Consider the following 21672-nt stretch of genomic DNA (forward strand, 5'->3'; position numbering starts at 1 on the left):
AAAATCCTCTAAAGTGGCCTGTAACACACACTCTACACTCGGTGTTAACAGATTCACTACCAGACCTGAGTTTCACAGATTATCTGAATATGTTCAACCTCTTAGAGTTGGATCAGCCAATACAGAGGAACAAAACAGAATTTAGTGCATGAGGGTACTATAGGATACTTCATGATCAGATCCTGGACAAGCTACTGAACTTTTCTGGAAATATTTTTTCACCTGTTAGATTGAGTTAATGGACATAATCTATATCTGAAATGTCTTCCAAGTCTCAAATTCTCCGATTCCTTTAGAGTTAAGGATCGTGTAGTCAGGGGAATTTGAAATACACATAAAGTAATGAAGGAAAAAGAATTAAAGTTCAACACAAACAGGCTCAGTACAATAACCAGTAAGGAGCTCAAGATCTACACGGGGTGTTAGCAGTCACCAGGACAGGGGTGGCTGAGTTAGAAACAATGCTGTGGCTCCTTAGGCACCTTCCTTCCTTTCACCTCTGCTCCCCTTCTTCCAGGAACTTCCTTCAAAGCATCCACATGAGGGGGCCAAGGGGAGCCCGCTTCATTCCCACAGAAACTCAGGCTACACTTGCCTGGTGGGCTCTAACACTGAATGCCACTGTGAGGCCCTCCAGGACCATGTAAGGAAAAAACAAATAGAACCAGTGAGTGACCTGGGACAAATAATATAAACACAGTGTTTTCATCTTCTGCAGGATGAGAGGATCAAATGCCTCCGTTTTTGTTTTTATGTAGTCTGCTGCTTACAATTCTTCTGTAACTCTGTCATCCCCATAGCTGGACTTGTTTTATTGTCAGCAGGCAGCTCGTTTCATACTGAGACCACTTGATAGAGCCAGGTCGTGAGAATAAAGCAAATGGGATTCTATTAAGGCACAGAGTCCATTTATTTCTTTAAATCCACTGAACACCTTTGTGAGATAGTGTCACTGTTGTAGTTTTTAGAGACTGAGAAATTCCGAGATTTAATGACTAGAACAATAACAAGAGTAAACAGGAGTCTTGGTTCTGCTACTCACCTCATACCTGACGGGTTGTTCTTAGTTCTGCTAATTGCCAAACCCGTGTCTTTGTCTGTAAAGTGGGAATTTATGCGTCAGGACAGGGTTGGCAGTTTTCACCAAACAGCAAAAACAAGCAAGCAGTATATCCCACGTGGAGCGTTCCCTATATTTAACTTTTCCCCACATTTATCTGGAATTTAGACTTCACTGCGCACGCTTGCAGGCGAATTACGGCCATGACAATGCATGTGAAGTCCTTCCCACTAGCCTTAGCACTTCGTGTGCACTCAGCAAATGTTTTTGCCTATCCATTCCGAGATTCCAATGCCCTTTTCATTTCCACCACAAAAGCTGAGCTCAGCTTCCACGAACAATTTCAGTCACGTAGGGCCAACACCACCTCAAAGTAATGATTTACCGTTCCTAACGCGCCTCCCCGGCCCGGCCAACGCGGAAGGCTGTGAGGCGAGTCACACGCGGTAGCGCTGAGGAGGACCGGCTGCTGCAGCCCCGGCCCAGGCGACGCCGGCCGACCTGCCTGGCAGCCACCCTCGGCCCGCCCCCCCCGGCTCGCCTCAGCCACTCAGCGGCCGCGCCGCGCCTCCGCCGCGCTCCTATAGGTCCGTCCCGGGACAGGCGAGGCCTTTCCATTTTCCCGCCTTCCTCTGCCCCAGTCCGGCCGACCGCGGCCCCGAGCCTCCGCCCGGCCTTGCGCGCCAGCCCCACCCTTCCGGACGCCGCCTTTCACCCCCCGCACCCCGCCCGCCCGCCCGCGAGGCCCGAGCCGGCCCTCAGGTAGGAGGGGGCCGGGGGCTGGGAGAGGCGGGCCGAGCCCCTGGCGGAGGGGTCGCGGGAGGCGGGGACGGCAGGGCGGGGCGGGGCCAATCTCCTTGGCGCCGCGTTGCCATGGCAGTGGGGAGGGGGAGGGAGTGGAGGAAGCGAGCGGGAGGGGGATGTGGTGCTGCCGCGGCCGCCACCGCAGCTGCCGCTGCCTGCTCGTGGCCGCGTCTTCCCGGAGGCGGCTGCTGGAAGCCGCGGGGAGCAGCTGTGGTGCTCTGCCATATTGTGTCTCCCCACCCCACTCTTGTCTGTCTCTCGCCACCCCGCCGCGGCGGCCGAGCTGACGGTGAGTCCCGAACGGAGCGGAGCCCTCCCCGGCCGGCGCCGCCCGGCGTTCGCGCTCCGGGCTCCGGCCGGCGGCGTCTCCTCTCCCCGGCGCTGAGGCAGCTCGTGCGGGCGGCGTGGGGCGCGGAGGCGGCTGTCCCGTGACGCGCCCGGACATTATTGTCCTATGAGGAATTGGCGCTGGCTCGGGCCCTGATTTTGGGTCCCCCGGGGGAGCCGAACTGAGGGAAGCGTGGCCCCTTGAGGAGTTCCGAGTTTTTCTTGAGATCTGATGATCGCCCGGGAAGGGGTGTCGCGCGGCGGAAACCGTGGCGAGGGGTGGTGGCTCCCGGGACGATTAGGGCTCGAGGAGGCGGGGAGGAAGGGGAAGCCTGTGGTTCGGAAAAGCGCCCCAAGCACCCCTCGGGAACCTTTGCAAAACCCACTGCCCTGTCTGGAAGTACTGCGAAACGTGCCGGGCGTGGGGTCCTTGTCCGGACCCGGTCAGGACTGGCCGGGCCCCGCGGAGTAGTGCCCGGGGCGCGGCCCAACGTGAACTTCGGGCTGCCAGGCGTTGGGGTGGACGGGGGCGGGTCCCGGATGTGCGGGTGTCCGGCCTGGCACCCTCTCGCCCCTCCTCCGGCGGACGCCCCGGCGGTCCCTGAGGGTGCATGTGTCGGTGGGTTGGAGGTTAGTGTTTCAGGGCTGCGTTATGGACACTTCCTGTTTGCTGTCTCCTCTGCGGCCGTGGTTCCCTGTGAACTTTAGTCACGTCTTTCTGGGCGAGTGAGCGATCCGCTGACGGAGAGGGGCCGTGTGGCAGCAGTCGATCTGGTACCCAGGGCTCGGTGGGAGTTAGAGCAGAGCAGCCCATGTGGTCAAACTTCCATCCTCCACTCGCACCTAACTCCTCCCCGTTGTTACTTGCTTGTGGAAAAACCTCTTCCCAGCTCGGCTAGCAAGAGTTGGGGGATATCATTCTTTTGGGAACCACAGTCAGTGGGATCTTCCCACACTTGATTTCTGCTTTAGGGTTTTGTTCAGGTTGTTCCTGTATTTCGATCACTTCTTACGGAGCAGTCTTAGCACGGAAGAGAAATGGCACAGACTTACTTTCTTCAACTCCAACTCTGACTGAAGGGAAGGAGGCGGTTATTTGTTTCCAGCTTTGTCGCGCTGCCTCTCCTGTCGGCCTTCTGATTGTGACAGCCACGTGGCCGGATGAGTGCAATAGTGCTCTAGCGGCTGCCAGGAGGGCTAAGGTTCTCTGGTAGCCAAGGGCTTTGTGACCGCGCTGGAGAATCACATGCACTTGTGTCTTGGTACATTCGGGGAGGGAAAAGTGGGAAAAGGGGAATAGTTAAACCCTATTTTCCTTTCTTCCTTATCCTAATATTTATCTGTTTCCTGACAGTACTGGTAAGGTGTGTATTAATGTTTTTGACATCCCCTACCTTTTCGATGATTCGTCTCTGAATTCTTAGCCTAGGTGCCATTAAAGAGGAATATGATAGTGCATTAGAAAGTTACCAGCTCTAGGAGGAAACCTCATCTGAATTTTAAGAGCATTAGTAAGAGAGCTAGTGTAATTTGAAAAATCATGTTTTGGAGGATTGTTTTTTGAAAGTAAATGGTGACGTAAAAATGCATAGACAGCCATCAAAAGTACTTTTCAGAGATGGAATGAATGCTAGTATGTTGGGTATTACACCCTCAAGTTTATTGTGGACATTTTATTTTAAGGGATTAAAATTTGAGTTTAGAATACATAAAAGTGAAACATCAAAGAGCTGGAAATTTAAAAATTAAACTTTTGGAGATATTGCAAAATTTTAGAGTTGAAGCACAAGCCTTGGTTATCAGTGCAAAATGCTTTATTTTGTGAATACCTTGATTTATTTCTGCAACACAAATTTTTATTTTCATCAGTTTTATTTCAACAATGTTAAAGGAAGCATTTCAAGTCTTTGAAAGAATTGTGTGAAGTCATGCAATACCATTTATTGGAATTTTTGTTATTTTATAACAATAATAGTAAATGAAATTAATAAAGATATTGAAGAGCTTTAGTGCCCAAAAGGAAATGCAATTGTGTGCACATATGTGTGTTGCTGACTACTGAGTACAAGGCTTAGTTGACAAAATGAGATGATGAAACTCTTAAAGTGGTAGGCACTGAAAGCATGTGAAAGATTACTTACATTATATTATTTTGGGAAGTATTCATTTGAAACTTTAAAAAGTGCCAGTGAATCAGGACTTAATATTATGGCATTGTGTGTTTTTAATGTCCTTTTAATTGCTTTTACATTTGCCCTTTAATAACTAGATTTTGCATAAATCAACTTCCACGAATTGTTTTTTACTCTCAATGTGACATAAAAATTTATGTCTTTAAAGTTTTGCTGATATAACATTTTTTTTCTGTTGAAAATGCAAGTACACAAATCATCTTAACTATTAAAGGTCTTCTCAAGCTGAAGGACTGGCTAATGTCTTGATTCTGAGACTCAGCTTTACATTTCCAAATGAAAATCCTTTCCCTTACAGCATTTAATTTTTCTGAGTTACAAATTTCTATACTGCCTTGCTTTCCTTTAATATTTTTGTTTTGTTTTGTTTTGTTGTAGCATTTACTATTTGCTAGACACTATTTTAGTGTTGACAGAAACTAAGCCTACAGTGCTAACCAAGACAAATTCCTGTATCCTTTGCTAGCTATCTTTCTAGGTTTTATCATTTGAACTGTCTTTTAACGGCTTTGACCACTTAGAGTTCTATTTTCTCCAGCATTAATTATATACTTAGTGTTTTAATAAAAGAAAAGCATAGTAGGACTTCTGTTGTAAGGCAGAGTTGTATGGAAGGTATTTTGTTTGTTTACCAGTGAACAACACAAGAGTCACCAATTATTTCTTCTGAACTTAAGTATGGTTTAATGCCAAAATAAATAGATGTGCTGAGGATTAATGAAATCCTTATTGAAGGAAGATTTGTTTGGCATACAGCATGCAGAATGAAATGTCGGATCAGATAGAAATTGGAAAGAGATTTATGGAAGCAAAATAACTGAGAAGGAAGCTTGAAGATAAGAGGGTACTCATTATCAAAGTGATAAGTTTAAGTAGCTGAACGTAGGGTAAGAGAGATGTCAAGGTGAATATAATCTATAATGAATAGAGATTGAATACAAAGTTATTCAAATGTTTTAGAAGATTTGTTTATGTAATTGAGAGGCAAAATGAAAGTGGGGCCACACACATGCGTAGATACTCCCTATCTGTTGGTCCATTTCTAAATGCTCACTATGATCCAGGGCAGGGCTGGAGCAAGCAGAGGCCCAGAACACTATGCATTCCCCCCAGGTGGCATGACCAAAGTCAGGCTGTCCCTTGCTGTCTTCCTGGGTGCATTGGCATGAGGTTAAATCATAAGAAGAGGAGCAAGGACTCTGATATAGGATGCAGACATCCCAAATAATGGCTTAACCCATTCTACCACTCTACCTGTCACACCAGAAATTATTGCCGTAAATAGTTGAAACATTGAAAATGGAGGTCAGCGTTGTAGTAAAGTGGGTTAAACTGCTGCCTGTGATTACAGCGATCCCATTTGAGCACCAGCTTCATCCTCAAGTGCTTGCTACTCCACTTTCAATCCAGCTCCCTGCTGATACACCTAGGAAACCAGTAGAAGTTGACTTCGGTACTTGGTCTCTTGCTGTGTGTGAAATCCAGATGGAATTCCAGGCTCGTTTCTGCCTAGCTCAGCCCCTGCCACTGTGGCTATTTGGGGAGTAAACCAGTAAATGGAAAAATCTTTCTACCTTTCTGTTCCTCCTAACTGTAACTCTACCTTTCAAATAAATAAAATTTCAAGAAAATTGTGTATGTATTTAGTTGTAAGGCAGGGTTACAGAGAGAGTGTGTGTGTGTCACTCTTCCATCTGCTGGTTGTCTCCTGAAATGGCCACAAGAGCAAGGGTGGCTTCAGTCTGTAGCTAGAAGCAGGTTGCACTTCATGGATCTCCCACATGAGTAGCAGGGGCCCAAGCACTTGGATTATCTTCTGCTTTCCCATTAGTAGGGAGCTAGATTAGAAGTGAAGCAACTGGGACTTGAATTGGAGCTCCTATAGGATGCCAGCATTACAGGAGGCAGCTTAACAACAGTGCCATAATGCCAGGCCCTAGGACAGGCAAATCATCCCAAGTAACTATGTTACTATTAAATTATCTCGGTAGTTGGTTATTTGCTGTTCATTGAGTTCTTTTTTTAAAGATTTATTTTTATTATTTTTTCATTGGAAAGGCAGATATACAGAGAGGAGAGACAGAGAGGAAGATCTTCCGTCCGATGATTCACTCCCCAAGTGAGCGCAACGGGCCGATACTATGCCGATCCGAAGCCAGGAGCCTCTTCCGGGTCTCCCACGCGGGTGCAGGTTCCCAAAGCGTTGGGCCGTCCTCGACTGCTTTCCCAGGCCACAAGCAGGGAGCTGGAAGGGAAGCGGGGCTGCCAGGATTAGAACCGGCGCCCATATGGGATCCCGGGCGTGCAAGGCGAGGACCTTTAACCACTTGCGCCACCGCGCCGGGCCCATGTTCATTGAGTTCTTAAAAACAGTTTGCAGGTGTTACAAGAAAATTATTATTGATAGTCATATGTATTTGATGCTTCTGCTACTTAGAAGCCCTTTATTTTTTTGTGAAGTGATTTGAAAGATGCATTGGGGAAAACACATTGAGCAAAAAAACAACAGAAACCCTGGGCTTTCTTTTTTATGAGAAGCTGTAATTATTTATTTATGAAAAAGAAAATGAGGCTGAAGAAATAACACTAATCAAAGCTTTGAATGTGACAATAAATCATTTTAGGGGGAAGCCAATTTATGCTTAATAGAAGAGTTTAAAAGTGATGCTGTTTTAACCTGGAAATGCTATTGGGAAAATTAGTGTAAAATAATACCAGTTTGTTGGATAATAATTAACGACTCGTTGAATGGAAATTTTAATTTTTTTCTAGTAAATTCTGTTATCTACAAAACTTTCTTTGAATTCTTATTAAAGTTCCTTCCTTTTTTTTTTTTTTTTTTGCATTAGATTAAGCTTTATTTTAGGATTGAAATTCCTCCCATCAACCAATAAGTCCCGGCCAAACCCAGAAATGCAGTTCAATTCTCAGAATTCCCTAGGCAGCAGCAGCAGCAGGGAACCAGGAATTAGCACTGCCCCCCAAAGACCCGCCAGGCACCCTGAGGAGCTTCCAGGTACTCCCTTTCTAGGCCTCCATCTAGTTGCTTTTCACCTGCCTTGAGGCCTGGAGGGCTACCCCATTCACTTGATACCATTCTCATAGGTGCTTTTTTTTTTTAGAGATTTACTTTTATTGCAAAGTCAAATATATGTAGAGAGGAGGAGAGACAAAGAGGAAGATCTTCCATCCAATGATTCACTCCCCAAGTGACCACAACAGCCGGCGCTGAGCCAATCCAAGGCCAAGAACTCTTCCGGGTCTCCCACATGGGTGCAGGGTCCCAAGGCTTTGGGCTGTCCTTGACTGCTTTCCCAGGCCACAAGCAGGGAGCTGGATGGGAAGCGGGGCTGTGGAATTAGAACCAGCCCCATATGGGATCCCGGGCGCATTCAAGGCGAGGACTTTAGCAGTTAGGCCACTATGCCAGTTCACCAAAGTTCCATCTAAAATGAATTTTTTAAAATGATGACAGGAGCGTTGTTTAAATTTTTAATTCTTAGTTTATTTAAAAGGCTAGTTTACTCCTTCAAATGCCAGCAACAGCCTATGTTAGTCCAGGCTGACGCTCAAAGTCTAAAACTCTGGGGTGTCTCCTACTGATTCGTTGGTGCATGCTAGCTGGATTTGGAAGAGGAACTAGGATCTGAGCACAGAAACTCTGATAGGGAATGTGGGTCTTTGGAGCAATGTCTTAGCCAAGGAAAATGAAAGAAATCTTCCGTTTTCTGGTTCACTCCACAAATGGGTGTAACAGCAGGAGTCAAACCAATTGTGAGCCAGAAAATTCTTCAGGTCTCCCATGTGGGTGCAGGGACCCAAGGACTGAAGCCACCATCTGCTGCTTTCTCAGCCATAAGCAGAGAGCCAGATTAGAAGTGGACTACCTAGCATGTGAACGAGCGCCCATATGGAATGCTGTGCCACAGATGGAAGATTAGCTTACAAGGCTGCCACACTGGCCCCTTTGTGCAGTTTTTAACCTTAGGAAAGAGATTGCTTGTGAATTGAGATTTTTATTATTCCTTTCCTCCTTCACTATGTCATTGTCCAACTCCTACTTAAAAATCTATATTCTTTCTACTGTAGTCTGAAGTCTTTTTTTAAAAATGAGTGTTTGCTAGGATGAGACACTTGTGTCTTGATATGTCCCCAGGAAAGAGGGGAAAGAATACACAAAAAAAGAGGGAAAATAATGTTTGTGTGATGCCTATTGTGTGGCAAGAAATGCCAGTGCTTTACTGTTATAGTGGGTAAGTGATGTTATTCCTTGAAATTCAAGGAAGTTCAGTCATTTGTCAAAGATTGCTTCAGTTAAGTTCATGGCTAAATGTGTCTGCTTGACTTCAGATCCTTATATCATTTCAAAATAGCTTAGCTGATTTTAGTAATTTTTTCATTTCTTTTGAAATGAATGCTGAATGAATGAATTTAATGAAAGTAATGCTGTCTACTGATTTCACATTGTAATTTTGTTATTTTATTAATCATTTGTTCATTAAATATTATGGTAAATTATAACATAAAATGCATGTATTAAGTTCTACCTAGAAAGATTCATGTTCTATTACAGAATTTCTTAATGAGTGAAAGAATCAATGTAGTAAATTGTAATCAGCATTTCTTAGAAGCCAATCTATATAGAAAGTTTCAATGTATCTTATTTGGTAATGAAAACTTATTATTTCATGAAAATTTTTGTTATGTGTGTATCATGGGTCTATATGAACAATAAATTTTGTATTGTGGGATAATATCAACTGGTTAAGAACTACTAGTCATAGAGTCAGATATATAAAGTTAAGTACCAACAATGAATAATTGTAATAGCAACAGCAAGTTCTGCAGAAGGATTTGTGATGGTAAAAGCACATAATTCAAGGGAATTTTCTGGGGAGATGTCTGAGCAGCTTTAAAACATGAAGAAATGAAGAGCTTAGTGTTTTCAGAAGGCTTGGAGTATGTTTGCATGTAGGCACCTGCATTTTAGGTAGCTTGGAGACAGACTAAAGATTTTAAAAGTTATTAAACCCAATTTTTTCTGGAATATCATGGTGTTCTGTCGCTTAAAAGCTAATATGTAGTGCCAGGCATGATAGCCTAATGGCTAAATCCTCACCTTACATGCACAGGGATCCCATATGGGTGCCAGTTCATGTCCTAGCGGCTCCACTTCCCATCCAGCTCCCTGCTTGTGGCCTGGGAAAGCAGTCGATGACGGCCCGAAGTCTGGGGACTCTGCCACCTGCATGGGAGACCTGGAAGATGATCCTGGCTCCTGATTTTGGATTGGCTCAGCTCTGGTTGCTACAGCCACTTAGGGAGTAAACCACTGGCTGGTCAGTAGATCTTTCTCTGTATCTCCTTCTCTCTATAAATCTGCCTTTCCAATAAAAAATCAAAATAAATCTTTTAAAAAAGCTAATATGTACATGTATGTGTTTGGTTCCATCATAGAGTCTACAAACAATTTTAGAGATAGAAAATTTGGCTGTATAACATGTATAAAATAGAAACTGTGGACATAACTTTATTAAAACAATTAGAACTAAACCGAAGTTTAACTATTTTGAGATGAGGATTGAATGCTTGTTTCCTATATCTTCTCTTTCTCTCTCTCTCTCTTTTTTTTTTTTTTGTAAAGAGTTATTTTTATTTAAAAGGCAGATTTTACAGAGAGGAGGAGAGAGAAATTCTCCATCTGCTAATTTACTCCCCAAATGGCCACAACAGCTGGAGCTGGACCAGTCTAAAACCAGGAGCCAAGCTTTTTCCAGGTCTCCTGGATTGGTGTAGGAGCCCAAGGAATTTGGGCATCTTCAGCTGCTTTCCCAGGCACATTAACAGGGAGTTGGATCACAAGTGGAACAGCCAGGGCTTGGACCAGCACCCACTACAGGATGCTAGCACCATACATAGAAGCTTAAACTAAACTATGGCACCAGTTCCTCCAGGACATTTTTGATTTGGAGAGTAGTCATATTTTTTTCCCTAATGTCTTGATGAAGACAATTTTTTTACTTCTTTTGAAACTATTAACACTTAATATTGTCCACTGATTTTATATGTCACAAGTTTCTGAACCTGATATCTGGTTATGAATTAAGGTAACAGTTAAAAATCTATTAAAGATTCTTGCAGCTGATGCAATGGCTTACTGGCTAAATCCTCACCTTGCAAGTGCTGGGATCCCCACGGGTGATGATTTGTGTTCCAACTGTTATACTTCCCATTCAGCTCCCTGCTTGTAGCCTAGGAAAGCAGTAGAAGGTGGCCCGATGCCTTGGGATCCTGCACCCATGTTAGAAACCCAGAAGAAGCTTCTGGCTCCTGGTTCATCCCCAATATAGTCATAAAAATGAAGACTGAGTCAGGCTGAAGCCAGGAGCTTTATCCACATTTGCATGTGGGTGTAGAGGCCCAAACACTTGGCCCATTGGCATTGTTTTTTTTGCAGACCATTTGCAAGGAGCTGGTTTGGATTTAGAGCAACCACTACATGAACTAGTGCCCATATGGGATGGTACAATGTTAATTCCCCACCACCCCAAAAATAAATTTTTTTTACCTATTTGAAAAAGATAGAGAAATATGTCATGTACTATTTAACTCCATAAACACCTTCAAAAGCTAGGGCAAGGCTAAGACAAAGCCAAGAGCTCAATATGATTCTCCCCATGAATGACAGGGACCCAAGTACTTAAGCCATTCCCTGCTGCCATGAACTTAGGAAAGTACTTGAGAGGAGCTGGGACTTGAACGCAGGCACTCTGTTAGAGTGGGAGAATTCTCCTGCATTTTACAAGGATAGAAATCATTTGTATATAATAAATATATTCATTTTAGCATCGTCAAATGCTTACTGTCTATTAGGAATCGGGTTCGTGTGTAATACAAATATTTGCAGTGTAAGGTAGATGGGGCAATTTCTTTTTACATTTTCAAAATTTTAGTTTTTTAAAATTTTATTTTTGATGATGTTTACATAGTTGATAGGGTGGAATGGGTCAAGAGTTAGGGTGAAGTAAATGAGAACATTTTTTCCATATTTCTTTTTTCCTCTTCCTGTATCTGGGGGAAGGGAGGAGATTAGGGGAGAAGTTGTACTCAGCCTCCTAACTGCCTCAGTACCCAGGTAAGGAGAACAGCCACCCAGTGTCATCTTAGGGTCCCCAGAGTGGAGCATGCTCTGAGGGTTTCAATAGTTTTGAAATGCTGTTTATCTCATTGATCCAAGAATGAGGAAATCCTTCCAAGGTCCACTGGCTGATGTAGTACACCTTGGATTCTCCATTTGCCCAAATACTTGCTGGGATAGTTGACCAACTTCTGCCCTCCTTCCTTTGCTATGGTACCACATGTCCTTTGCAGGCTCCAATGGACTGCCATATCCTCCATGTGCATCTGGGTATGCCATCCGCTACTGTGCTCAAGCCACTGAGGAGGCCCAGCCCTGCCACACACACTCTACAGTCAGACCATAGATCCTGCAATTCTCCCCATGATTGGACTTCTGGGTCCAATGGTTCAGTTGGCGGGGGGAGGCCATGATCTCCAAAGAAAGTAGTGTGTTCTCTAAACACACTAGTAGTTGCAATTGCTGGGTCAGTTCTGTCTCTAGCCCCGTCTGTTACATAAACCAATGGATGCTGTAGCACAGCCCAACCCTGCCCACTAGACAACTGGCCCTCACATATACCAGTGGAAGCTGCAGCCTAGTCAGAGTGACCTCTAATAACCCCTACAAGGCCTGCCCCCAGCCCCGATTCCAGGGCTTGACAGTATATACAGCAGAATGGTCCAATCTGTCCCACATTTTGTTCAGCTACCTACATGTCAATGGGCATTGAAGCCTAACTCAAATCAACCAACCCCAGTATCCAGTCCACTCTCATGCTGGCTGGTGTTATCCCCTGTCTAGCCATTCCCACCCCAGCCCTGGTTCTCATGCTCAGCAGTGAGAGTTGCAATCCAGCAAAGAGGTACCCTCAGTTTCCCTACTGGGCCCACTCCCAGTTCTGGATCTTACAATCTCCAGGTGGTACTGCAATGTAGCTTAACAGGGTTTGCCCCCCGTCCCAGTACTTGCCAGCTGATGCTGCAGCAAAATCCAACCATCGTGCACTTACTCCGGCTTAGACCTACACCAGTGTTGCAGTTGGTTAGCCCAGCCTAGTTCTTTCCCAGCTCAGCTCATATGCAGGCCAACAGGTAGTGTAACCCTGTCCATCCTGGTTGGTCCCCATCCCAGTTCTCACACTCACCAGTGGGAGCAGTGGCCCAGCAGGGGAGCTCCCGCATCCCTCCCTACTGGGCTGGCTCCTTCCACACCTCTGGTCCACATGTGCTGGCGGGTGCTATGGCCCAAATCACTTCCACATCTGCCAGTGGGTGCTGTATCCTGGCTCAGCCAAACCTGTCCCCAGTTTCAGCTGATGTTGGTGGTGCAGTCTTGCTCAGCCCAGCCAGCGCCCAGTCCCAGCCCTAATGTGAACTGGCCTGTGTTGTGGCCTAACCCTGCCTGTCCTGTATCCCGCTCTGGTTCTTGGATTTGCCAGTGGGTATTATAAACTGGTCAAGCCTGGCACCCGCCTGTACACACATGTATTATACTCCATACATAGGAATCCTATGTGTAAAAATCTTATGTGTATGAAATATAGTTCTTACCTGAATGTATATATAGAAAAACTAGTAACATTTGAATTTAAATTGTTCTGGTAAAGTATCACAGTATCGGGCCCAGCAAGGTGGCCTAGCGTCTAAAGTCCTTGCCTTGAATGCACAGGGATCACATATGGGCGCTGGTTCTAATCCCGGCTGCTCCACGTCCCATCCAGCTCCCTGCTTGTGACCTGGGAAAGCAGTCAAGGACGGCCCAAAGCCTTGGGACCCTGCACCCATGTGGGAAACCTGGAGAAGGTTCCTGGTTCCTGACTTCAGATCAGCACAGCACCAGCTGTTGTGGTCACTTGGGGAGTGAATCATCGAATGAAAGATCTTCCTCTCTGTATATCTGCCTTTCCAATAAAAATAAATAAATATTTAACAAAAATGTACCACAGTATCTTTTAAAATATATATTATTTTTATTGGAAAGACAGAGTTCCAGAGAAGGGTAGACATATCTTCTATTTTATGGTTCATTTCTCAAATGTTTGTAATGTCCAGAGTGATGCTGTTCTGAAGCTGGAAACCCAGAGCTGCTTCTAGGTCTCCCATGTGAATGTGGTCACCCAAGGACTTGGGCTATCTGCTGCTTTCCCAGGCCATATGCGGGGAACTAGATCATAAGTGGAACAGCCAGGACTCTAACTGGTGCCCATCTGAAATGCTGGCACCAGTGACAGAAGATTAGCCTGCCACATCACTGCATTGCTTCCCCCATAGTCTCATTTCACAGTAACAAAGTTATGTACAGATAGGGCTACAACCAATATCCATCAGGCAATAAATATTTAATAAACAAGACAGACAACCATCTTTGTTCTTATAGCCAGGAAGAATTTCTATTAAACCTATTTCAGATATGATAAATACTATCAGAAGTATATGTTTCAATTGAGTTACAAGAACTAGGAACACTCCCTATTCTGGGATGTTAGAAAAATTTTTTATGATTTTTAAGCTTAGATATGTGGGCTAGGTAGAATGCAAAGTGGTGAGTAACACTTGTAAAGGCTCTGAGAAAGCATGACCTTTTGAGGCATCTGAAGTAGAGAATAAAGGAAAGAGTAGGAAAAAGATGTCTCCAGAGAAGCTGATAGTGGCTAAGTCATGCAAGGTCTTGTACATCGTTATGAGGATTTTGAGCCAAAGGTCTCTTTGAGAAATTTAAGAAAGTAAGAAAGGAAGGAACGTTTCCAGATTTACATTATACAAGATAACTTTAGCAGTAGTATGGAGAGCAAATTAAGAGAGAGTAGGGCATAGACGGAGGCTTACTTTATTTAGGAAGATATTATCAGAGTCACTGTTTAGTGAGGTTGCCACTTACATATACTGCCTTTATAATTATCTAGATAAAAGACAATATTAACCTGGACTGTGATAACAGTGAAGATATTATAGATGGTCATATTTCAGAAATAGTTCATATTTACTACTGCAAATCCAGACCTTACCTCTTGTTAACTTCATGATTTACGTATCCCACATGCCTGTTCTACTTGAATATCTTACAATTATCTTAAAACTAAACAAGCATAAAGAAAGTGTACACACATACAAAAGCCAGAAAAATGCCACAAGATCACCACAAAGAGAAAATAACCATTTCCCTTCCAGTATTATTTTACAGAGAGGGAGAGTCAGAGGGAAAGATTTTCCATCCACTGGTTCACTCCCCAAGTGGCTGCAAGAACCACAACTGAGCCAACCCAAAGCCAGGAGCTTCATGTGGGTCTCCTGTGCTTGTTTAGAGGCCAAAGGGTTGGAGCCCTTTTCCCACTGCTTTCCCAAAAACATTAACAGGGAGCTGGATTGAAGGTAGAGCAGCTGGAACCCATATGAAATGCTGGCATTGCAGGCAGCAGCTTAACCAGCTCCTCAAATAAATATTTTTTAAAACTCCAAAAACCAAACTGCTTGTGGCTAATTAGTCTGTGTGATTTGTGGTGTAGATATTAACACTAGATGCTAAATATGTGAATACTTCTTACTAGCATTTTTTTCCCCTTTTATATCCTTGCTGTCAAATTCTTCAACCTTTAGATACAGAATTGATTATAATCCAAAAGTTTGAGAAAAGGTGTTTTGTTTTTTTTTCAAATAATAATTATTATTATTTACCTGAAGGTAGAGTTACAGAGAGGAGAGACAGAGATCTCTTATCCATTGGTTCACTCCTCAAATGGCTGCTATAGTGAGAGCTGGGCTGGTCTGAAGCTGGGAGCCAGCAGCTTCTTCTGGGTATCTAGCGTGGGTGCAGTTGTCAAGGACCTGTGCCATCCTCTACTGCTTTCCCAAGCAAGCCCTTAGGGATCTGGATCAGAAGTGGAACACAGTGGCACAGTGGACTAATCCTCCACACTGTTGCATTGGGATCCCATATGGATGCCTGTTTGTGTCCAAGCTGCCTCACTTCCCATCTGACTCCCTGCTTATGGCCTGGGAAATTGGCGGGGGATGGCCTAAATCCTTGGAAGAAGCTCCCTGGCTTCTGGCTTTGGGCCATTGCAGCCATTTGGGGAGTGAAGCAGTGGATGGAATACCTTCTTTCTCTGTAAAATCTGCCTCAAATTAAAATAAATCTTTAAAAATAAGAAGGAGGAGAAAGAAAAGCGGAGCAGACCTGGCACCTATATTGGATGCAGGCGGAGGATTAACTTGTGCCAATGCACTGGCCCTGAAGATGGGTTTTCTAAACTTAATTTACTCTAAGTGCTAATCATGCTTCTTTTCTATCATTATATTTGGTAACATGTAGGAAGAGTTAGTGCTATGTTTTAGTTAATAGATTTTAAAAAATTATTTTGTTATTAGCCTTTTAAAAATGTTAGAAGTAGCAATTTTTTAAATCAGAGAAAACATTAGCTAAATTGAGACTTTTTATCATACTACTTTTTCAAGTCAGTATCTGTTTGAAAGGCATGTTTACATTCCAGGGATTCATTATAAGTAAAAGTATTTGGTCTTTATGTATAAAATATAAGATTTGTTCAGTGTTTACTGCATATAGCAAACATGTTTCATTTTTGAATTTGCAAAGTTACTGTTTCATTTTAACTTTCCTAAGAAACTGATGGACACCTGCCACATTTTTCTAGAGACAAATACTGCAGTGAAGTATAGGAGAATTATATAAATTTTGCACAAATGGCAGAAAATTAGATATATATGGTATCTAAGTACATGATATGCAAAGTGTGTCTAGGCAACAAGGTAGGAGAGAAGGAGATTTGGTGGAAGGTTACCACACAGAATTTTTTTGGGGGGGGGAGTGAATTGTATGGTTTTTGTTTTTAGCATGGTTTAAGGAAAGCCCTCCACCCCCAACATTTTTTCACCCTTATTTGAGAAGCAGTTTTTCTATTAAAAAGATCTTTGACCCTTTTGTATTCTGCTCCCCACCCCCTGTCTTGACTAGAAAATGCAGCTGCACACATTTTTGTTTAGAGACAATGGATCACATGCTGTGTCACCTAAATCTATGACCAAGAGGCAGTTTTATCCCTGAGAGACCATAATGCTTCAGTTGTCTCCTGGATACATGACATCATGTAGTATTATAATCAAATAGACATTTTGTACATTTGGGATTGGAATCTACCTTCTAATCTCAGTATTAGATTTTGAGATGAACAATATTTATAATGGAGATCTTAATTAAAGGGTATATTGCTAGATCAATAGAAAAGGTTTTGAATTCATTTGCATGGCTTGTTTGATTCTAAGATGAACTAATATCTTTAAAGCTATAGTGTTTATTGAGTTTGTTTACAGTGTCTTGCAAAAAAGGATGGGTAAATGAATGTTAGACTTCATTTTTGCTATCAACTCAGTAAGTTCACAGAAGATAATTTTCCTTTTTTAAAGTGGGAAAGTCTTGGGATTAAAAAAATGATTACTATCTGTCAACTGCTAAGCTATTTGATGCTAAGCTTATGATAAGCTGATTACATTAGGAAGGAATCTTGAAGGAATCTTAAGGAATATAATGCTCTGACTTATACTCTTGAGAAGTGGTATCTTTAATATAGTTAATGAACAAATATGGCTCATTTCTAAGGAAAGTGAAGGTAAGGAAAGAAGAGATATTGAATAGAATGTAATCTTATTATACAGTAAATCTTTGGTGGCAAAGTTTACATTAAAGTGAGGAACTGAGATAGCTATGAGATAGTTCCAGTGAACTTCACAACCATTTGTATTCCTGTGCTATGCCTTAGTTTTGTTTTATGACAGTCAATGTTTAGATCTGAATTAAGTGACTGCTTCCCTTTGCTATGCTTATCTTATACTAAGTCAAATGGTTTTTCATATTGTTGTTAAGTGATGAGAAAGACACAAATATGAAAAGATATCTACTCTTCGGTTGCTCTTTTGGCATTTCTTAAATTCCTTGATTTGCTGATGATATTAAGTTCTTGGCTGGTAAAGTGGCAAAGCAGTCAAAATAAAGTTTCCAAATGACTTTAGACTACCAAAAAAAAAATACTAAAAGCAAGGTTTTTAAAAATCCCATTCACTTAATAACATTTCAGATATTCAGGTATTTAAGATTTAATGAGACAACTTTTTAGTAAGAAGCTAAAAGTAGTAGAGTCAAAATGGGAGAAACAACTGTATTTGAGGTTGGATGCTACCATCATGATTTCAGGTTACCACCTCGTACTGTAAGCATAGGACTAAGTTTAGTTTTCTTTAGCACTTCTCAGTACAGCTTCTGAGTGTTGGTTTTCACTTTCTAGTTCTAGTAGAATAACAGATGGCTTGGTTCTTTTTTTTGTTTGTTTGTTTGTTTTACTATGATGTAGTAAAAGCTTATTAGGAACAGTAAAATCAGTTCTCCTCATTTCCCTCTGATAATGAGGAAAGAAATATTCAGTACTGGTTTAACGGTACAAGGGCAAAAAAATTGGACTGATTGGAGTATCAAGAATTGAATACCCTATCTTATTCTGATCAGAGTTTATTTTAGTGCTGTTTTTTTTTTTAGATGACATTTACATATTGATCAGGGTGGGAAGGATCAAGGGTTAGCTCCGGAGAAGTGGGTGTAATCCTTGTTTCCAAACTTTCTATTTCTTCTTCCCATTTCTGGGGAGGAAGGGAGAGTATTATCAGCAGGGTTCTGGATTGAAATTGAAGCAACCAGCATCAAACTGGCACTTACATGAAATGCTGGTGCCACAGGTGGGGCCTAGCTTATTATGCCATGGCATCAACTCCATAAAGTTGTTTAGAAAAATAAAAGCAGTTTGGTACATAGCAAATATGTAATGAATACCAACCACAGAAAGGGTGATGGATTATTATTGCTATTAATTTTAAAATTATTATTAGCTTCTTTCCTAAGAATTTACTGAAGTTGTATTTTTGAAATGTAGAAAATTAGGGTGCAAAATCAATAACAATAATGTTTTGAAATACAAAACTTTCTGGTATTAAGGATGTAAAACCAGTGACACCCACTGGCAATGCAGCCAGTGAAAACTGGGAATTCTCAGAGAAACGCTGCAATAACTCAATAACTGTCTAATTTCTTTTCTTTATGCTATGCTTTCACTTCCTTATTCTAGTTTTGCTTTCACTCAATTTATTATTGCAACATTTTGCTAATCACGCTACTTGACAGAACCTTTCTTAAAATATTTGACATCCAAATAATCTAAGAAAACCTAAGTATTCAGAGCTTACAGAATTTTTTGGTGCTGATGGAGCCCCAAGTCCTATATTCCTTTATAAATAGTTGCACCTGATGCCAACATTCTGCTATAATAGAGTGTATAAAAAGTAAAGAAAAAGCAGGAGTGCTTAGCAGAATTTAGGGTGCCTGTATCAGAGTGCCTGGTTTAAGTTCCAGCTACTCTGCTTCCAATTCAGTTTCCTGCTGCTCTATACCTTGAAAGGGAGGGGATGACGGTTCTGTTACTGGATTCTTGCCAGCCTGCCACTCTCAGAGCTACAGACACTTAGCAATGTCCTGGCCCAGCTTTGACTACAGCAGGTGACTCAGCTGACTAAAGATTTCTCTACCTTTCAAATAAAATAAAAGTATTAAAAAATTAAATAGTGAAGGAAATAATTACTTGTGAAATTTAGAAAACATTGTTATCACCACTAACACACCAAAACAGGTATGATAGCATAATTAAGACAGAATTGTAATTATTAATTATATTCATTTGTAGCTATGCCATCCTAGTTCAGAATTCTTACCAAATCAATACATTCAAAATAATTTCCTATCTACTTGCAAGATGTTACTTATACAATGAATTTTAGAAAAATATCCAAAGTACTTTAAAAATATGGGTTCATTTAGAAAAATATCCAAAGTACTTTAAAAATATGGGTTCATTAATAAAAAATATTTAATGACCAAAAAAAACTTGGACTCTCAGTCTAGTAATTGCTATAAACCTAAAACTTGTCTAATTTATATATGAACAAGCTATAGAGATTTATAGCAAATAAATGAAATTAACTCAGTTTAGCTAATGAAGTGCTCAGTACTTCATTAAGTACTTTTTTTTTAAGTAAGTGCTTTTAATGTTTCAGATTTACATATATACTACAAAGACAGAATGAGAGAGATACTGACTGATCTTTCAGTTGCTGGTTTACTTCTCAAATGCCTGTAATGGCTGGAGCAGGGCCATGCTGAAGCCAGGAGCCAGGACCTCCATCTAGGTCTCCTATGCGGATGGCAATCACTCTCGTATTCAGCAATCTCATGCTGCTTTCCTAGGAGAATCAGCAGGAAGTTGGACTAAAAGTGAATAATTGGGATTAGAACTCAAATTGCAATATGGTTTACTTTTAAAATAAATATTTATTTTATTTTATTTGAATGGCAGAGTTACAGAGAAACAAAGGTGGGCGAGAGAGGGGAATCGTTAATCCACTGGATCACTTTGCATATTGCCAGGTTTGCTGTGAAGCCAAAGCCAGGAACCAGGAGCTTCTTCCAGGTCTCTCACATGGGGGCAAGGTCCTACATTTTGGGCTGTCCTCCACTGTTTTCCCAGGCCACAAGCGGGAAGCTGGAAGGGAAATGGAGCAGTTGGGTTATGAACCAGCATCCATATGGGATCCTGGCACATGCAAGGCAAGGACTTTAGCCACTAGGTTACCATGCCAGGCCTGAGACATTTTATTTTCTAGTTATACCCTATTTTCTGTAGAAAACTACTGTAACAAGTCATGAGTGAAGAGGTTTCTTCTTAGAGCTGCTTAGGAAAGGAACCAGAAATTCTTCTGAATTATGGATCTAGACTTCTGTTTCTCTATCTTATTCACACTGCTAATTACAGAGATATAGAAAATGTAACTGATATTTTAGCTTTAGAATGTAGTTAATTTTCCTGTATACATTTAAATACTTCACAAAAGATTATTTATTACTTACTTATTTTTATTGGAGAAGCAAAGTCACAGAGAGAAAGATCTTCCATATGCTGGTTCATTTCCAAAATGGCTGCAAAGGCTGAAATTGAGCCTATCCAAACCAGGAGCCAGGAGCTTCTTCTAGGTTTCCCACACAGATGCAGGGTCCCAAGGCTGTGGGGGCCATCCTCTGCTGCTTTCCCAGGCCACAAGCAGGGAGCTGGATGGGAAGTAGATTAACCATTGCCGATATGGGATCCCAACACTTTTGCAAGGGGAGGATTAGCCAATTTAGCCATCGAGCTAAGCCCTAGATACTTTTTAAACAAAATATTTGAGAAGCAGAGAGACAGGGAGAGAAAGATCCTCCATCCTCTGGTATACTCCCCAATGCCCACCACCAAGGCTGAGCCAGGCTGACTCAAAAAATCTGGAATTCCATCCATGTCTCCCACATAGGTGGCAGAGACTCAAGTTTTAGCCCATCTTGTATTGCTCTTCGGGTGTATTAGCAGGAAGCTGGATCAGAAGTGGCGTAGCCAGTGGTTGATCTTATACTCTTATTACTAATATCCCAGGCAGTGCCTTAACCAGCTTTGCGACAATATCAGCCCTCCAAAAGTTTTCTTAACCCATTTTGTGCAAAAACCACAAGTATGATGATATGTTTTTCTACAGAAATATTGAAATGTTTGCCATTAGGCTAATGATCTTAAACCTCTTTGGATATGACATTATATCTCTTTTGTATTACCTTTCTTTTTAGGGAACTATATATTCATTCATTTCTTCATTTAGTCAGTCATATGAAAGAATTACAAAGAAAGAAGCAGAGAGAGATATCTTCCATCTTGTAGTTCATTCCTCCGTAGTGCCAGTGGACAGAATTGGGCCAGGCTGAAGCCAGGAATCCGGAACTTTATATGGGTGTCCCATGTGGGTGGAGGGGGCCATCTTCCTTTGCTTTCCCAGGCACATTAGCAGGGAGCTGGAGCAGTCAGCATTCCAATCAGCATCCTATCTGGCAGGCATTGGCTTAACCTGCTGTGCTAGAATGCCAGCCCTTATATTAAAATCCAGATATGGTAAAATCCAAATATGCTATGTTTTTATTTCCTTCTAACCCCTAGAGTTATAGATAATGGGTCATAACTCAGATGGTCAAATACAGTGACTGTGTACAAATGAAACCTAAGATGCAGAACTAAGATTAATCCAGTAACTCAAAGATATCAG

At 42.1% G+C, this 21672-nt stretch overlaps 1 protein-coding gene across 2 annotated transcripts in view; it reads left to right on the top strand.

The window, feature by feature from the left end:
- Positions 1–2003: 2003 nt before the first annotated feature.
- Positions 2004–21672, top strand: part of FOXN2 (forkhead box N2) — a 48892-nt gene continuing 29223 nt past the window's right edge. Inside the window, exon 1 of one of the 2 annotated variants that reach the window (XM_040993697.1) lies at positions 2004–2153. The gene's annotated coding sequence lies outside the window, so the exon portion shown is untranslated. Of the gene's footprint in view, positions 2154–2463; positions 3551–21672 lie in introns of those variants that run through there. The other variant, XM_040993698.1, reaches the window with a different exon arrangement.

This window comes from Ochotona curzoniae, unplaced genomic scaffold, assembly GCF_017591425.1.
Source record: "Ochotona curzoniae isolate NIBS_2020 unplaced genomic scaffold, NIBS_Ocur_1.0 contig_883, whole genome shotgun sequence".
Taxonomy (NCBI): Eukaryota; Metazoa; Chordata; class Mammalia; order Lagomorpha; family Ochotonidae; genus Ochotona; species Ochotona curzoniae.